A 17014-nucleotide genomic window follows, 5' to 3' on the forward strand; every position below is an offset into this window, starting at 1 on the left:
TTTCGGGGGGGCTGATAGTAGAAGTGTCTGACTGCTCCCACATGTGTCACATTTTCATGGCGCACGCCGTGGCGGAGGAACATTAATTCTACCATTGTTAATGACTTGTGCTGCGATTTGCCGCCGGAACGTTCAGTTTTGCGTGGCGCTCGGCGAGAGCTGCACGCTACTCCTTATCGTCTGGAAGTGGAAGAAAAACAAAACAGCAGATTTCCTTTCTTTTATATTTTCCTTTCTCACTTTGACTCTCTTTGTTTTTGTTCGGATTAATTACTGAAAAATTAAATTTCGAATGAGGACTGACATTCTTTTAATGACTCGAAACTTGCTGGTGTTATATGGCAACAACCTGAGAAGCAGACGATATTTACTTGGAATGTATTGAGTGGTAAGTTCTTTGGAAATTATTAATTTCTCTTACAGCTCAATCGCCGAGGAAGAAAAGTGTTATCATTTATACAAAAAAAGAAAAGAAAGAGAGAGAGAGAGAGGGAGACATTCTTTTTCCCTTTGTAAATATCGAAACCAAAAGAGAAAACGCGCGAAAAAATTAAAGAAAAATATAAATTAGGTAATTAATGTTTTGTTTTTCATCCACTGATTAAAGGTTTGGCTTCATTATTCAGAATCTGATGATGGAACAGTTTCTGAAAAAATTCGATTTTAATATTCTGATTCTTTATAATCATTTTTAGTCAAGAATATCCTCGACAAATTTAATTAGCATATAATGATTACCATATTTGCATCAAGAAAAGCAAATATTTTTCAGCGATTAAGACCGGAAGCACTTCCTCTATTACCATTAGGAAACAAGTTTTCAAACAAAAACAATGCATCCGCATATTCTGCAAGAGTAAACAATTGTTCTGAAAGAAAACAACGTGACATTGATTTTTTTTTTTTTTTGAAAATTTTAATTAACTTTTACAAAAGGAAATTATTAATTTTTCCTTGTAAATCGTCATTCCATTCAAAATCATTTTTCTTGACGCCGAATGAGGTCACTTATTATGCGAGAAAAGTCTAATTAGAACTTAAATAATACAAAATATTTTGAAATAAATGCTGAAAAGACAAATAATTATAATAACTAAACAATTGAATCAAACTTTGAATAATAATTCATTTCGAAATAAAAGTGGAAAATGCAAAAAATAGATAGTTAGCCTTTCATTTTACAGTACAATTCTATTTTTACTCGACACTCGGAATATACTATGTCGTTTGTTATTTCGCTCATTGTTCTTATGTTTAATAATTACGCGAATCTATGAACGAAATGGAATTTTTGATGGCATTTGAAAAGAATTAACATGTTATGATGATCATTCGAAACAGATATCTTCTTTTGTGTTTTCTAAAAAGATCGGTACACGTGCTCAATTTGTTTATAGGAAGATAGACATTGCATATGACATTTTTCTTTTTGTTTGTTTGTTCTGAATGTAAGGTAATAACGTATTTCGCTCCATAATATTTAATTTCTACATGTTTATGAAACTTAAATCTTTCCTTGTTTATAAGTGGGGAGAAAAATCATGTTTAGGAATTCGTCGCGAATGAGAGAAAGAATTTGTTTAAGAGATATAACCTTGAATTCGAATAAAAAGCTTATTTTGAATTAAATCAAATTTACTTGAGAGTGTAGAAAAAGCCTATTACTTCCAATAATAACTTTTCTTTTTCATGTAAAGTTTTCTTAATATTTATAAGTATATTTTGAAACTTTTGAACAAGGATGAAATTAATGGTTCAGCTTATTTTTTGGATGCTGCTACTAGGATAAGTACTTCTTTCGAAACAACCACAAATGTTTCTCTTCTGGTTTCGCTCGTGGTCAAGGACGAAATTATAAAGCAGCGCAAGGAGCATTCGTACTAGGAAGAACTAATGGGTGTTTTAAAAAGGCGCCTATTACCTAATTTTCCAGTAATAACGCTTTGGCGACGCCCGAATCCTTAACTAGCGTGCCATACAATTTTTATAGTTTCTCCCCCTTATTTAGTAGCAGTTATGACTAAGCAGATAAGAGGTAAAAATTAAATATTGAATTTAACATTTCTGTCATTTAAATAAAAAACGATGGATGTCGTTTATTATTCTATTACACCAAAGTAAATTTGTAAATTTTCATGAAAAAATATAAGAAGGAAATCTGATTCATTTTTTAAATTCCCGTTCTTATCTTACCTTATACTTTGTAATGTGAACTTTACGGTCAAACTTATTAATTGAGTAATTTATTGCTTTGTTCCATTCATTAATAGTTATTTCGCGGTTACAGTTAATAGAATCATTGAAATGGAATAATTTATTACCTTATGTTTTATCATTGATAGTTATATCAGTCACAAAATCTATACTCAATCAGTTACTCAACCATTTCAAAGTTTTCTGTAAAATATTTACATATTTAAGTGACATTTTAATGACTTCAATTGTTTATTTGCTTTATACGGAAACTTTAGGCTAATGTTGATTGATCATTGCTATTATTTACGGATGAAATATTGCGAGTCTGCGAATTTTTACTTCGAATCCAATTATGAAAACTTATTTCAGTATTCTTACATAATCAGTGGTGGTTTCCCGATTAAGCAGCCTAGACAGCCGCCTAGGGTCACTGGGTGGAACTGAACCACAGACAAATTGATTAAAAAGATATTGTAATCTCAGTTGTTCGATAAATAAATTTGTGAAAAATACAAATTCTATGAATTTTTAAATATTAAGATAATATTAACACTCTCGTCTATCTGTTTCATTTCCAATATTTATAAACACTGAACGCCTGCTTAAATAATTTTGTGTACGATTGCGAATACTGCAGTTTTGAGTCATTAAATAATCAAATAAAAATTTATATTTTTACACTGCTATTGAAATAAAATAAATACATTGCTATTGAAATAGGTAAAACATAATTAATAAAATGTTGTTAAGTTAGAATTCTGTTCGAATGTGAAATTAAATCGAGCAATTTATTAAAAAAGGCTTCTCATAATATGCACTGCTTTTGGCCTCAGAATTCCAAGATCCACCCTGCACTTTGCCGGTTCTAAAGAGGCCCAGGGTAGACATGAAAAGATATATCACTTGAATTTCTCTTTACATATTATTCGTTTTTTTTGGTATTATTCGTTTTTAGATTATTCTTTTTGAGATTTTTCCATTAGATAATTCTATGTGCTGAGAAGATTCTATGTTTATTAATTAACTTAACTTTAATGAAGTATTAAGTCAAAATGATTTTCGTGATCATTTTTGCAACACTTACTCATATTACAAACCATTATCAAAATTTGCGAAAAAAAGTTATTTAAGAAGTTTGCTCTTTTTTTACCTCCCTCCCCCCCCCCCGTCCTCCACTCCCCAATTTTTGTAAATTATACTTGAGATCGGGAATTTGCTTTCAATATATTCATCGTTATTGAAGCGATATCTCGTTCTCCAGAAATATTTCTTGATACAGTTGACGAATTGTTGTTGCTGTTTCAAATACAGTTGACGACGCATGATTAATATAACTGTAATTATTGTGGTTATTTTAATTGTGACGATGAGTATTTTTAGAACAGTTAGTTTAAGAAACTCAAAATTAAAATTTGCTGGGAAATAGAATAACTTTTCAAGCAAAATCTAGACCATGAACTTCCCCCTAGAAACTCCAACCAGACATCGCAAATTTCCATTCCAGCTAATAAAAGAAAAATAACTGGTTTGTTGCCTAGCATTCTCGACTATTTTAAAAATCCCATAAAAGTGTTAGGAAATCTTTTTTAAGAAAACCGCATTTCAAGTTTATTGAACTGAATACTTCAGAAACTTATCAAAACTGTTAGTTTCTGTGAAGAAAATTGTAACATCAGTATTTATTAGAACTAAATAAAGAGAAGACAAATGTTGTTTTTTTTTTTTTTTGTCTTGTATACAAAATCATTTTCTTAAAAACGATATCTCCGTAGCTGTGAGGTTGGGGGATGGCTTGAGACTGAGACTGCCCCACCCCGGTCCTCCCTCGACGGCGTCGTTGATTAGAAGAGACCATATTTCAAACCCTAAGCGCGTCGCTCTAATTTTAGGGCCGTGCGAAGGCCGGTACACACACACATACACTTGCATTAAGCTCCCCCCTCCCTCTGTGGCAAGTCCTCCGTTATCTTCCAAAACAAACATCTACAAGATAAGAGTTTTAACTCCAACATTTCCTGTTAAAGTCGCGCAGGACAACACGGAGACAGATAGCGCCGGAAAGAAACGCGTTAACTTTCATTACGGAGGGCCGTAAGCAGTTTTTTGAGAAAGATTGTGCTTGTGTGGCTGGCAGTAGTGTGACGTCGGATTACTATCTGTGTGGGTGCCGCCAATTGCATAAATGCGGATCTTGGCGGTCAGGGGGAAAAGTCAGTTGCAGGTAATGTAGGTAATAATGCAGATTTTTTTTTTTGGTTGGTTATCCGCTTTCGTTTGTTTTGGAGTGTTGGGTGATAATGGACTGTTGGTGATTTGGCAAACAATTATGCGTTTTTTTCTTCTCCCCTCGATTTGGTTTCGATTTTGCCTGCCCTCTTTGTTAAAAATCTCTTAAGTGCTTTCGCTGTGGCTGAGAAAAATTGTGAAACGATTAGATAGACAGTGATGGAACAAGGATAAAAGACGCCGGTGATATTTTGCAACCTACAGCATTTGCCTTTTTAGAATACAGTAAGTTAAATTATATGTTGTTATTTCCCAAAATGTTTTTTGGGGGTATCTATACTACCCCCCCCATTCGCTGCAATTCTGTAAATGGGATGTAAAACTAGATTTAAATCAACCAAGAATCGAGGAACAAATATCTTAAATGAAATAAAACTATAAAAAATCATTTTAGACTAGAGTTTCTCCAACTTGTTTTAGTTGGAAATTCTTCCGAAATAGGGAGAAAAAGCTATATCACCAAAATTGCTATCAAATTGGCAATGTGACATATATTAATAAAATGAAATTGAATATGAAATAGTTATTCAGAAACTTAGAATAAAATGTATTAAGTCTAGAGGAATTTTGCAAGTTTTTGCTTCCAATATCCAAAAAGGCTCAGCGAAAGGGCTGAGGCAACAATTGTATTCCGCTATCCATTTTATTGGGGACCCACAATCTAGTTCTAATTTAGGCAATAATTTAAAAAAAGGAAATTTGTAATTAAAAGTTTTTGGTATTAATCGAAAATTTGAGAACTTATGTTTGTATATCTGTCTTATTTTTAATAAGTAGGAGAATCCGTAAAATCTTCGTGCATATGAAAAGTATCTATTTATTTATATTGTGTTGATTTGTATTGAATATTGTATTGATTTTTCAAATGCTCCTCTGTTTAACTTTTTGTTAAGTAGTCAAACTGTTAGCGCAAAACCAAACTATCCGTTTTTGTGTCATTATTTCCATGTTTCTAACTGAAATTGTTAAATTTAGAACAAAAACAATTTCTAAATTTTGACAGAGTGGCAAGTGAAACTCGGGCCCATGCCAGATACTATTCTAAATTCTGTTTCTGAGCAAATTTCTAGGATAGCACTAGAGATCACACAAATCTGATTTTCTGTGTTTAGTCAGATAAATTAGTCTGAATTATTCAGATTAGTTTGAAATAATAACATATAAAAGAATTCTGTGTCCCCAAACATTTTTTTTTATTAATTTCCGTCAATTTTTTTCTTTGCTGTGTTGGATATAAACTATGCAGACATTTAGACTTTTTGTTTTCAATTTAATGTACAGAAATTAAAAATTTTTCTATAAAAGAAAAATTTAGCCTCTAAAAAATACTTCTTGCAATTCAGTTTTCTATATTTGTCCTCTTTCTCTGTTATTTAAGAATCTGCATAATAAACTTAATAAAAGTAAATAAAACCAATTTCAGATATCTAATTATTCTTCAACTTTCTCTATTAGAAATTTTTAATCGGTTATTATAAATCAATCTCTAATTCCACTTTACTGATATTTGTGAGTTTACAGAAAAAAAAACTGCAAGTAGTTAGAACAAAATATGTTTGAATTTTAACATTTGTTACAGTCATGATTTCAGGGGAAAAAAAAAAAACAGTTTTAAAAATTTTTAATGGAAATATTTTAATGAAAACTGGTTTATATCAAATTAGTTATTTTTTACAACCCCAAAAAATCTATATAAGTGAGAAGATAACAATTTAAAAAATCTTTATCATTACAAATGGTAATAATAGTTCTAGTTTAATTAAGCAATAATTATTAGCAATTCTTTTAAATTTTTCTAGTCGTTATGTTTATAAAATCATTGTTAATTCTGTTAAAAAAATGCGTATAAATACATGGAAATAATTGCAAACCATTTGAATAAAATATAAATCTGAAAAAAAAAAAACCCTTCTTGCAAAAGATTAAATTACCAGAAAATCGATGTGAATAAAAAGAGATTTATAAGCATATATGCATATTTTTTAATTGCAATCTTTTTTTATGTGAAATATAACTGTATTTCAAAAAGACATTTTTAAGTTTTATTCACGTTGAAATTAAAATATTCTAGTTACTATCTTAGTTTCTCTTACGAATTAACATCAAATTTTTATTTTATTTGGAGTATTTGATTACGCTTCTTTCACCAGTTGCCATTCATAATGAAAATAATATGCCTTTCTGTTAACTCGTGGCATTTCCAAATCTATCAAAATTAAAGTTAGTAATAAATTGCGTTGAAGATTTGAAAAGGTGATTTTCTTTTCAAATGGTGTCTAAACTGAACGGGCGAAAATTAAAATAGAGAAGAAAAAATAAAAATTACAGTGAATAAAAAATATTTTATTTGTGAATAAGAAGTATTTTTTTCATGGCAACAAATTTTGTTGCTTATTAGTTAACACATAATGCAAACTCTACTAAACTAAACTAATTATAGGAAGATAGGAGTGGAAATGATAGAATGTATGTAAAAAAAAAATTCATATCTCTATGAATATTTGAACTTTTATTATAAAATTTTCAGTTTAGAAGAATTTAAATAAAATTTTAAATTCAAAATTCCCTTATCAAATTCTTTTAACTGGTATTAATTATAATCACTGTTTCATTAGTCCATCGAAATATAAAAAAAATTAAGAACATTATATAATATATCTACGTTTAGTGGAATAAAATTCAAATGTAACTCTTTTAAGCAATGAATGTAAATTAAAAAAAAAAAAATGTTGATTCATTAATGTTATTTATAGAAAACAAACAATTCCTTTTTTCTATTTTTAGATATTAAATCCGACATATTTAATCAGCTATTGTAATTATTATTACTTTTAAAAAGATGCCTTTAAAGCAAAATGACTCCAAAAAATTTATATTCTCCACAACAATGGCGAATAAGATTTTCTGAAAATAAAGCATTTTCTTTTCTTTTTTGTATTAATAAATTCATGAACCGAAAAAAAAATTGTCAATATCAGCTTACGTAAAACTAAATCTTTAAAAACACAATCCCAAGTAAGTCAATAAATGTTGACAGAAATCTGTAAAAACACTTTTCTGAATAATTCGATCACGGACTAAAAAACTCGGCTAAAGGTATTTATTCCATTGGTATTAAAAATAAACCACTCTTCGCATGGTGGAAAGAAAATAAATGGAAATGAAAGTAATCCTATTTCATTCCGTACCTGTTGCTTGTAATTCATCCGAAAACTCCTCTTCAGGAATTTTGCGTGTTGCTATGGCAACGAAAAACATTTTCTTCTTTCAACAAAGCTCGGAGAGTTCTCAGCTATCGTCTGTTCTTGGCTCGGGAAAAAGAGGAGAAAGTTTGGAATACCGAAACATGAAAATGATTTATAACTCTATTAAAAGTTTAAAGAATTTTCACCGTTTTTGCGTATTTTTTTGTCAATGGTTGGAAAAAAAATCGTAACAATACACAAAATATTAGCAGGATTGATAGGTAATTGTATTGAATAAATGTTTTAAAAATTCGTTTTCTTAATTTAAAAAATAAAAAACTATACGAACACGAATTATTTGTACTGCATTTTAAAATCTTTTGTCTATTTGATCGTTTGCTATAAATCTCCCTATTCTGTTGTAGGAAAATTAAGTTTGGAGTGGCAACAAAACGATCATTTATATATATTTTATTTGTGATGGTAATATAAATTGCTATATAATTAAATAAACAGTTTAAAAATTTGATTCTCGGTTTAAAAAATAATTTTTTCGTTTATGATATGAATTTTAAATTAGTTTCGGAAACAAATGTTTAATTTAAATCATTTTGGCAAAAAAAGAAAAAAAAAACTATTTCGGCATATTTATTTTCATAAAAATTATTTTCTGAAAAAATGTTATGCGTTCTTTTGGTTCTTTTGTATTTTTTCTTTTGGTATTTTAGAATTTTTTTTGAACAAGAATTTTACTATCTATCTATGTATATGCATATATGAAAAATGTATCGATATCTAAAAAAATTGAAATGTTATATTAATAATTTCACATAGCAAATATTTTAAAATCTGTTTTTTTAATTTAAAAAAAAAGAAATCTCTTGTTAGAATATGTATTTTATTGATAGTTTTTAAAAATTGGTTTATATTAAAATAATACTGACAAAAAGTAGCTTAGTTAATTGTTCTTGTAAGAATAAAAACTAAATAGAAAAAATTTACTTCGAATTCTTTTTTTAATTATTATACTTTTACACATTTTATTTACATTAATAAGTTTCCAGTTTTTGTAGAATAAAATAAACACCCACTTACTGCTTAGTGTAGTTAATTTAAGGAGTCGCTTTAATTTTATACGAAAAATTCAAATATTAAAATATTTTGTTCCATATCAGTAATTAAAATAAACAATTCGCTAGAAATTAAAGCATATGACACAGAAGAACTTTTGATAAAGAGACTTTATTATTAATTTAATAATTATGTCACGTGTCAATTGCTTCATGTCCAATTTAAGACATCTATTTTAATGCACCACGTCAATCAGATGATTGTGATAATATCACTGTCTATTTCTAATCGCAGCAGATCTTACGAAAAAGTGCATAATTTTGCGGAAAATGAGAACTGGCGTAAATAAGAAGAAAAATTAACGCCATTTATAAATATTGCTAATTTAGCGTCTTCTTTTGTAGCCTACTTGTGTCTTTTTATGTAGAGGCTGAGATAAGATTGTTTAAAGAAAACAACATTTTTTGGATGTTTATTTCATTTATTCGAGATCTATTGTATAAATTTATCTGTGTGCATATAGATGAAAATTGAATTTTTCTTGGTAGAGAATTGATGTGATTTTTCTTTTTGGAATGTTCTTTAAGAAAGGTTAGTTGTCTGTTTTTTACAATTAGATTTCAGGAATAAAATTTTAAAAACTATTTTTAACAATTTAACGAATTTTTTATAGATTATTGATGTTTTTTTTAAAAAAAATTCTTCTAATTGTTTTCAATTGTTGGATTTTAAATTTATAAATATAAACCACTCAGAAGTTATTTATCTTTTTCAATTATTTGAATTATGAGAAACAACTCTTTCAAAATGTCTGAAAGTAAAACAAATTTCTGATAATAAGTTAATTAATTTATTAATACTGCTTTGTAGTATTATATGTACATTATATATATATATATATATTCCGTTTTATAATTTTAGTCAATATGGAAAATTTGAAATTGAATATTTCAGCATTGATTATGCTAGAGCTACGATATCATTGTAAATGATCTCTTTTTTTTTTTTTAATCATCTCTTTTTGAATTAAATGCAGTATGGTATAAATATATTTTGCATTTTGCTCAGTTTCGTGTGTTGAGTTGATTGAAATGTTCTCTACACAATATTTGAACTTCTCATTTATATTTTATTTGACATTATCATTGAAAACTTGTTGACTAAAAATGAACATAACATGGGTAAAGAGTATCGAAATCGTTGTTAATTATTTATCCTGGTAATAGCGAGATTTTTATAGAACTATATAAATAACCACTATGGCGTTACTATGCTCTTTGAAAATGAATTAAAATGGCATTTATTTATGTCATATCTTGGGACCAAATATCGGGTGAAGTCAATTTACTTTAGCTAATTATTATATAATGTTCTCGCTTTTCTATTAGCTGGGCATTAATCGTCAGTAAATCTTCGGCATGCTTAAATATCGGTGCTATTCCGTTAATAAGGATCAGTTATCGCCAAATTGAACGCTGGCGACTTTTATTTGCGGTTCGTACTGAATAGTATCAAATTATCCTAACTATTCTTTCTACCTTATTTCATGTTGTCTTATCCTATTCTGCTGGACAGAAAAATCGCACATTCGAGACCAAATATTCGCTATGATCACAAAACTTGTAATGACGTCGTGGAGTCGAACCATCTCCCACCAATTAATACAACACGAAAGCTTGAAGAGAAAGAAAAAAAGGGGAAAGCAGTAAAATGTGCCTCTATATAGCTCTCGCACAGCTTTAATGGAATGTGGCTTCCCTTTTCTTATTATGAAATGTGCTACAGATACCCTAATTGAATAGAGGCGCCTCATTTGGAATTTGTTAATGGTACAAGAATTGGTTCTATTTCAAATATCAATGAACAAATAAATATCAGTTATCATATTTATTGGAACATTGCTATTTTTTCTTTTTTCTTTTTCTGCAGATTTTTGTTTTGTTTGTTTGCTGTTAGTGACACAAAATTTAAATCAGCAAGAATGGTCTTCCCGACATTTTCACTCATGCTTTGTAATGAAAGTGTTATTCCCCAGCAAGAAATTTTGAATTTTGTACAACGCTGTGAAGGCAAAGATTGCTCAGATTTTTAGTTTCGGAGAGAGAGTGAGCGTTTTGTGTTTAATAGTTTAGTGAAGAAAATCAAATATTCATGTTAAATGCCTTTTTTTTCTTTCAGGAACTTACTGAGCCAAATTTCGATCAAAAATTGAACACCAAAATTTGATATAAGACTACAATTTTAGTATCGAACTCGCATGCTAAATTTCATGCATCTAATCATTGCGTATTTGAATTATTGTATTTACATGCATGCAAATGTACAGACCATCAGACAGTCAACGCATGACATATTTGGTTCGAAATTTGGTATGGATTTATTCTTTAGATGAAACGACTGTACACCAAATCTTTCCCATCCAGCTTTTCCCATTTTATAGTTATTGTGTTCATTTGCTTTCAAAAGATTACTTTCTCCGAATACATTTCAGTGAAAATCTGATAGATACTTGCAAATTTCATCTTAGGACCAAATGCCAAATTTCATCCGTTTAAACCAAGCATTTTGAGTTACCGTATTCACAAACAGACAGATGGACATAAAAATGTTTTTTGGAACCAAAGAGGTCTGAAACTTAAAAATTCATCAAAATCTAAAAGTTGAATTTTTTGCAGATTACTGTACTTTCTCTTATTATGCTCGAAGAAATAAAAAAATTCTAACATATTCAAAATATAATTTTTATCTATGATTACTTATTTGGAAATAGCGATACATAGTGTATGTTTTCTCGCGCACAACTAGAGTGATAGTTTAAATATATAAACTAATTTCAAACTTAAATTCTCCGAGAATCCATAGCCGGCGAAACTATATTTTAAAATGAGAATCTCTTGAACAAAACTTTATGTACTTTTTCAGAATGAAAAACAAGACATTCATTTAACCTTTGGGGCACACAATATTAAAGAAAATAAAAAATTTAGTTGCACAATTTTTTTTAATTATAAAAATTGGGTGGCGGGCATTTATTTCGATTATTTAACATAAACCATTAGTCGAAAAATAATAACATTTCAATAAGTTGTTTTTTGCAGTGGGGGACATGCACAATTCCAAAACTTCATAGTTTCAAATATCAAATAATAGTATGTATTATAAAATAATTTATTCATTCATAATAAAACAACTTGTACAATTGTACTGTTATGAATGACAAAAATTCACTGCATTATACAGAGAGCACCAACTTAATCACAGTAGTATAAAAAACTTAATAATGCGTCTTGATTTGAATATATTTTTTTCTTCACTCCACGCATTTACCTTTGGTTTATAGCATTGCCAACTGAATGAAAAACGATAAACAAAATATTAAACAGTAGGACTATGAGAAACTCCAAATTTTTGAACTGGATTAAAATATATCCCACTATGCATAAAAAGGTGGGATAATTTTTAACCTACCTGTCACAAAACTAATCGAAAATTTAAAAAAAAAAAAAAAAAAATTGCAAGGAATAGAGTTATCAAGTGAGCATGCGCGTTGTTAACATTGAACGCCTGCTTTCAAAAATCGTCTGCTCTTCAATCCGGAAAGCGGGCTTTTAATAGAAGAGATAAAGGAATGCGTTCTCAGAAGGAGGAGTGGAAGCGAAGTGTAAAATACACGAGCGAAGCTATTTATTGCCGCAAAAGGGTTCTCAAAAACAGGATGTTGATTATGCACTAATTATAGGGAGTGTTTAATTGACACTGGGGCCTTAGGCGTGGTCCGGGAGGGCTCGGCCACCGAGATTAATTCGTTTTGTTTGTCCACCGATCGGCTGAGGCCGGTTATTTATACATTCACACCTCATGATAGATTTTTGCATCTGTGTTAAAAAAATAATCGATTATTTGTGTGTATGTGTGTGTGTTTTCCATGGAGTATAGATGAAATGCTTGAAAAGAGAAATTAAATTTTTTGAGAAATCGTAAATGTGCATGAATTGTAACTAAATATACGAAATTACTGTTTACTTTCTCATATATGAATGTATGATGTATATACGCAGAGAAAGCATTATAATTGCCAAAAAGTTTAAGCTCGAAATTTTGATGAATCTCCACGTTTCAGACTTTCCTGAGCCCCCCAAAATATATTTGTGGCATTGAATCTATGCTATTAATAAGATAACTGAAATGATCTTGGAACTAGCTGGTTGAAATGTGGCATGGGTTCATAAATTATAATTAAATGTACGAAATTACTTTTTACTTCCTCATATATGAATATATGAAGTACACAAGGAGAAAGTATTATAATTGCCAAAAAAAAAAATATGAGCTTTAGATTTTGACGAATTTCCATATTTCAGACCTCTCTGAGCTCAAAAAACATATTTTTATCTGCCCTGTGAATAGGATAATTGAAATTCGCTTGGAGCTGAATGGATGAAATTTGACACCAAGTCGTACTACTTAATCAGCAGATTTCTTCCAATTTTGAAAGAAATCCATTTACAGAAAATTTGTCTGTTTGTCTGTCTGAGAGAGAGTGAATTCGATCAAGACGAAAAATGTAGCGGACTAGATAGATAAATTTTGAGACATAGTTTTAATTCTTTTGAAATTTTGATCCGTATCAAATTTTGAACCAAATCTCTTAAAAGATTAACTGCCTGTACGCATTCGTACAAATGGTAGAACTGAAATATACAAAGACTTAAATTAATGAAATTTGGTATGTTATTTTGTTTTGAAAATCTTAATTTTATATCAAATTTTGATTTCAATTGATCGACAAAAAAAAAAAAAAGAACGTTGAAAATGCAACTCGACGTTTTTCTATATATTAGGAAGCACAAAACGCTCATGTGTGGGATAGCTAAAATAAAGTATTGAGCATTTATGTCGTTCAATATCCACAATTTTTATACGGAGAAGATAGAAAAATATCACTTTCATTAAGGCGTATTCGAGGAAACCTATTCCACTTATTCTAACGAGAAGTTTATTTTTAACTGTTTTGAAACTTCCTAATTTTTTTTCTAACTCATGATGTTGTTTTATATAAACACACACACACACACACACACACACACACACACACACACACACACACACACACACACACACACACACACACACACACACACACACACATTTTCCTCTCCTAGTTTTTGTATGAAAACTCCATTATAACTGGGAATAAAAAGAAGTAAGAAAATGATTAAAATATTAACTATAAAAAAATCATCTAAAAATTGTTTAGTAGGTTATTTAAATGTGAAAAGTTTAAAGACATATTCAATAAAATATTTAATTTTTTTATTAATTTAATTTTTTTATTATTTTTTAATATTTAATTAAATTTGTTTAAACATTTTAGAGACTGAAAATGAAAAGTTTGATTTCGATGTTATTCTGACATAATTTGTAATTAGTAATTTAAGAAATTCTTCTTTTCAAAAAGAAGGAACAAAAAGAAGAAAGGGCAGACAATGTAAGAGGTGATGCATTGTCTTCTTTTAGTTCTGTTTTTAGATAGCTTTTTTTATATATAATTCCTTTTTAATGACAAAGTATTAAACATTGAAATCTCGAAAATGAAAGTTTGCAATAAATATTAAAATTGGCATGTTTTTTTAAATTTTTTTTATTAGTATAGAAATAGAAACAATGAATGTATTGTCTGTGGATTGACATCATTTCCAGTCATATGTTTTCACGTGTACGTTGCGTAAAATATCACATATCAGGTCTAATTGTCTCTTAATGAATAAATTTGCTTCCTTGGGGGAATTTTAAATTTACATATTTTTATCAACCGATTCGAAAATCCGCATTCCATTTATTTTCAATCTTAATTTTTGTTCTTTTATTCTTATAATTGTTTGCATGTCCTTCGATTAAATTTTAAAGATCAACCAATTGGCATATTTATTTTTTATTTTAAATTGTGTTATGAAAAATCGAACCAGAAAAAATCCTTTTATGTTTTATTCAGTGTTATTCGTTGCTTTTAATAATGTTTGGAATTTTGGTAAATGGGTACATTGTTATAAGTTAACAGTCACCACTGTACCAAATAAGTTATAGCAGTGACTGTAAACTTATTTGGTCTAAAGAAACCTGTTGATCAGGAGTACGTTCTATCTACTAGTTTCCAAAGCAATGATTTATTTAAATATTTTGTGGCTTTAGGCAGTATGAGGCCCTCATTTTAATAAATTGTTCAATTTAGTTTCATATTTCAATATATTTTGGTTTCATGTTTGGAGGAATGAAGATCCAAGACCCATTTCAATGTGTGCGAAAGCCTAGCGTACGTTAAAATCAGTTCTAGTGGGTCGTATGATAATGTGACATAGAGATTTGAAGATTTTGACACCTCGTCAATGTCTCAACTGGTCACTATCTAAATTTGCAGTGTGCGTCCCTAAATAGCCTTCGTGTAGCTTGACTAAGGAAAATTAATCAACAAAATAGACAGATTTAATATTTATTTTGTGTTTGGGGTCATGATTCACAAACTGTAGGTCACTGGTCGATTTTTGGTGGATTATAATTCGCAAAAATGTGATGTGGGGTTAGAATCTTCATCAAGCCGATATTAGAAATGTTTATTATAAAATTATATATAATACTAAATAATTTTTTCACAAAAATTCTTTTTTGCCCCAATAATCCGTTTTCGGAAGGAATATGTACTATTCGTTTCTGGAAAAATTCTCAATATTTGATTTCTAACCAGCCCGTATGTATCTCCCAATCCTTCTGCCATACTTTCATATAAAATTGTTATCTCCCTCCCCTACACATAAAACCTTGACCTTAGGTATTGCCATACATTCTATGTATTCTCAGGGTTTTATTTTTAGTGTTCCACACATGTGAGTTGTGTGTTTCGCAGTATATATAGTAAATGGAAATCGATATTTATGCATCAATGGCATAGAATTGGCTGACAATAATTTCGAAATATCGATATTTGGCGTGAATCTAGAGTGCAATCTTCGGCGATTAATAACTGCCATGCTATTAATACGTAAGTTCTAGAAAAGCGAATATGTACTTAGTATGTCTTTTTTCTGAGTGACTGAAATTAAAATCTGGTATAGAACTTACTATTATAGTTATAATATCGCATATCAAATTTCGCTTATTTAATACACCGTTTTGAATTATTGCGTTTACATAAATATGAAAATATAGATCTACAGACTGTCTATCATTTGACGGTTTTGTTTCCAAATTTGATGCAAATCTACACTTTACATGATAAATCTGTGTAACAAATTTTATCCATCTAGCTTTTTTTTGTATAGATTTGTGTCTTTTGTCGTGTTAATTTGTATTTCGGACAGACATACTTTTTCTCGAAGGATTTTAATCAAAATTGATTGAACACAATAGTAAATATCTAATAATTTGTGTTCAATCCATATACCAAATTCCATCCATCTTGCTTAAACTATTTTTTAGAATTATAGTGTTCAAAGACAGACAGATAGAGAAACAGACATAATTCCAAAAAATATATTTTTCGAAGTAAAGGGGACCTGATTGGTCAAAATCACAAGCTCGTATTTTTTTTTTTTTTTTTTTTTTTTGATGATTATAATACTTTATATGTTTTGTATGTTGGAAAGTAAAAGTGGTCACACATTTTAAAATCTTGGGAACCCCATTTTGGATTATAGAAAAAAAAAAATCTGTTATACGATTTGCTTTAAATCTTTCATTATAAGATTAATACTTTTCTCCATTTTCAATAAAAAAATTATCTAGATTGTTTAAAAAGCGAACAGAAAAGAAATGACACAATGTGTTTGACAAAAGAGTTTTTTTTCCCCAAAAAGGGATTGTATTTGGAGTTTAAATGCAACACTTTTTCTCGTAGCTTCTCTGCTCTAATTAGCCTGATGCAGCGTGAGCAATCAGCACCGTTTCATCTGTTTGCTTTTCTGCATTTATGTTTACTCTTTTATTGTGCGGTTATAGACAACTTCTGCTACCCGTACCGTTCCGATTGACACAATGGCTTTTGTTTCATAGCACAAAAGTGACTCCTAAACGGTATTTGTTTTCCTCATTTGCGAAGTAACATCGTGGTACAAAATATCGTGCCAAAAGAAAGAAACGAATTCGCTATTTTGTTACGGAATAATAATTTAGGGGGAAAAAGTGCGAATTCTACAAGTACCTCTGCTGAGTATTGTGTAATTTGCTTACGTAATCCTACTGCTCGATTGAATTGTGTGGCCATTTGTTATTGGACGCTGGTCATG

At 29.4% G+C, this 17014-nt stretch overlaps 1 protein-coding gene across 3 annotated transcripts in view; it reads left to right on the top strand.

Moving 5' to 3' along the window:
• Nucleotides 1-158: 158 nt before the first annotated feature.
• LOC129963061 (zinc finger homeobox protein 4-like) overlaps nucleotides 159-17014 on the top strand; it is a 233777-nt gene continuing 216921 nt past the window's right edge. Inside the window, exon 1 of one of the 3 annotated variants that reach the window (XM_056077088.1) lies at nucleotides 159-388. The gene's annotated coding sequence lies outside the window, so the exon portion shown is untranslated. Of the gene's footprint in view, nucleotides 389-4307; nucleotides 4427-4535; nucleotides 4708-17014 lie in introns of those variants that run through there. The other 2 variants (XM_056077091.1, XM_056077089.1) reach the window with 2 other exon arrangements.

This window comes from Argiope bruennichi, chromosome 3 (assembly GCF_947563725.1).
Source record: "Argiope bruennichi chromosome 3, qqArgBrue1.1, whole genome shotgun sequence".
NCBI lineage: Eukaryota > Metazoa > Arthropoda > Arachnida > Araneae > Araneidae > Argiope > Argiope bruennichi.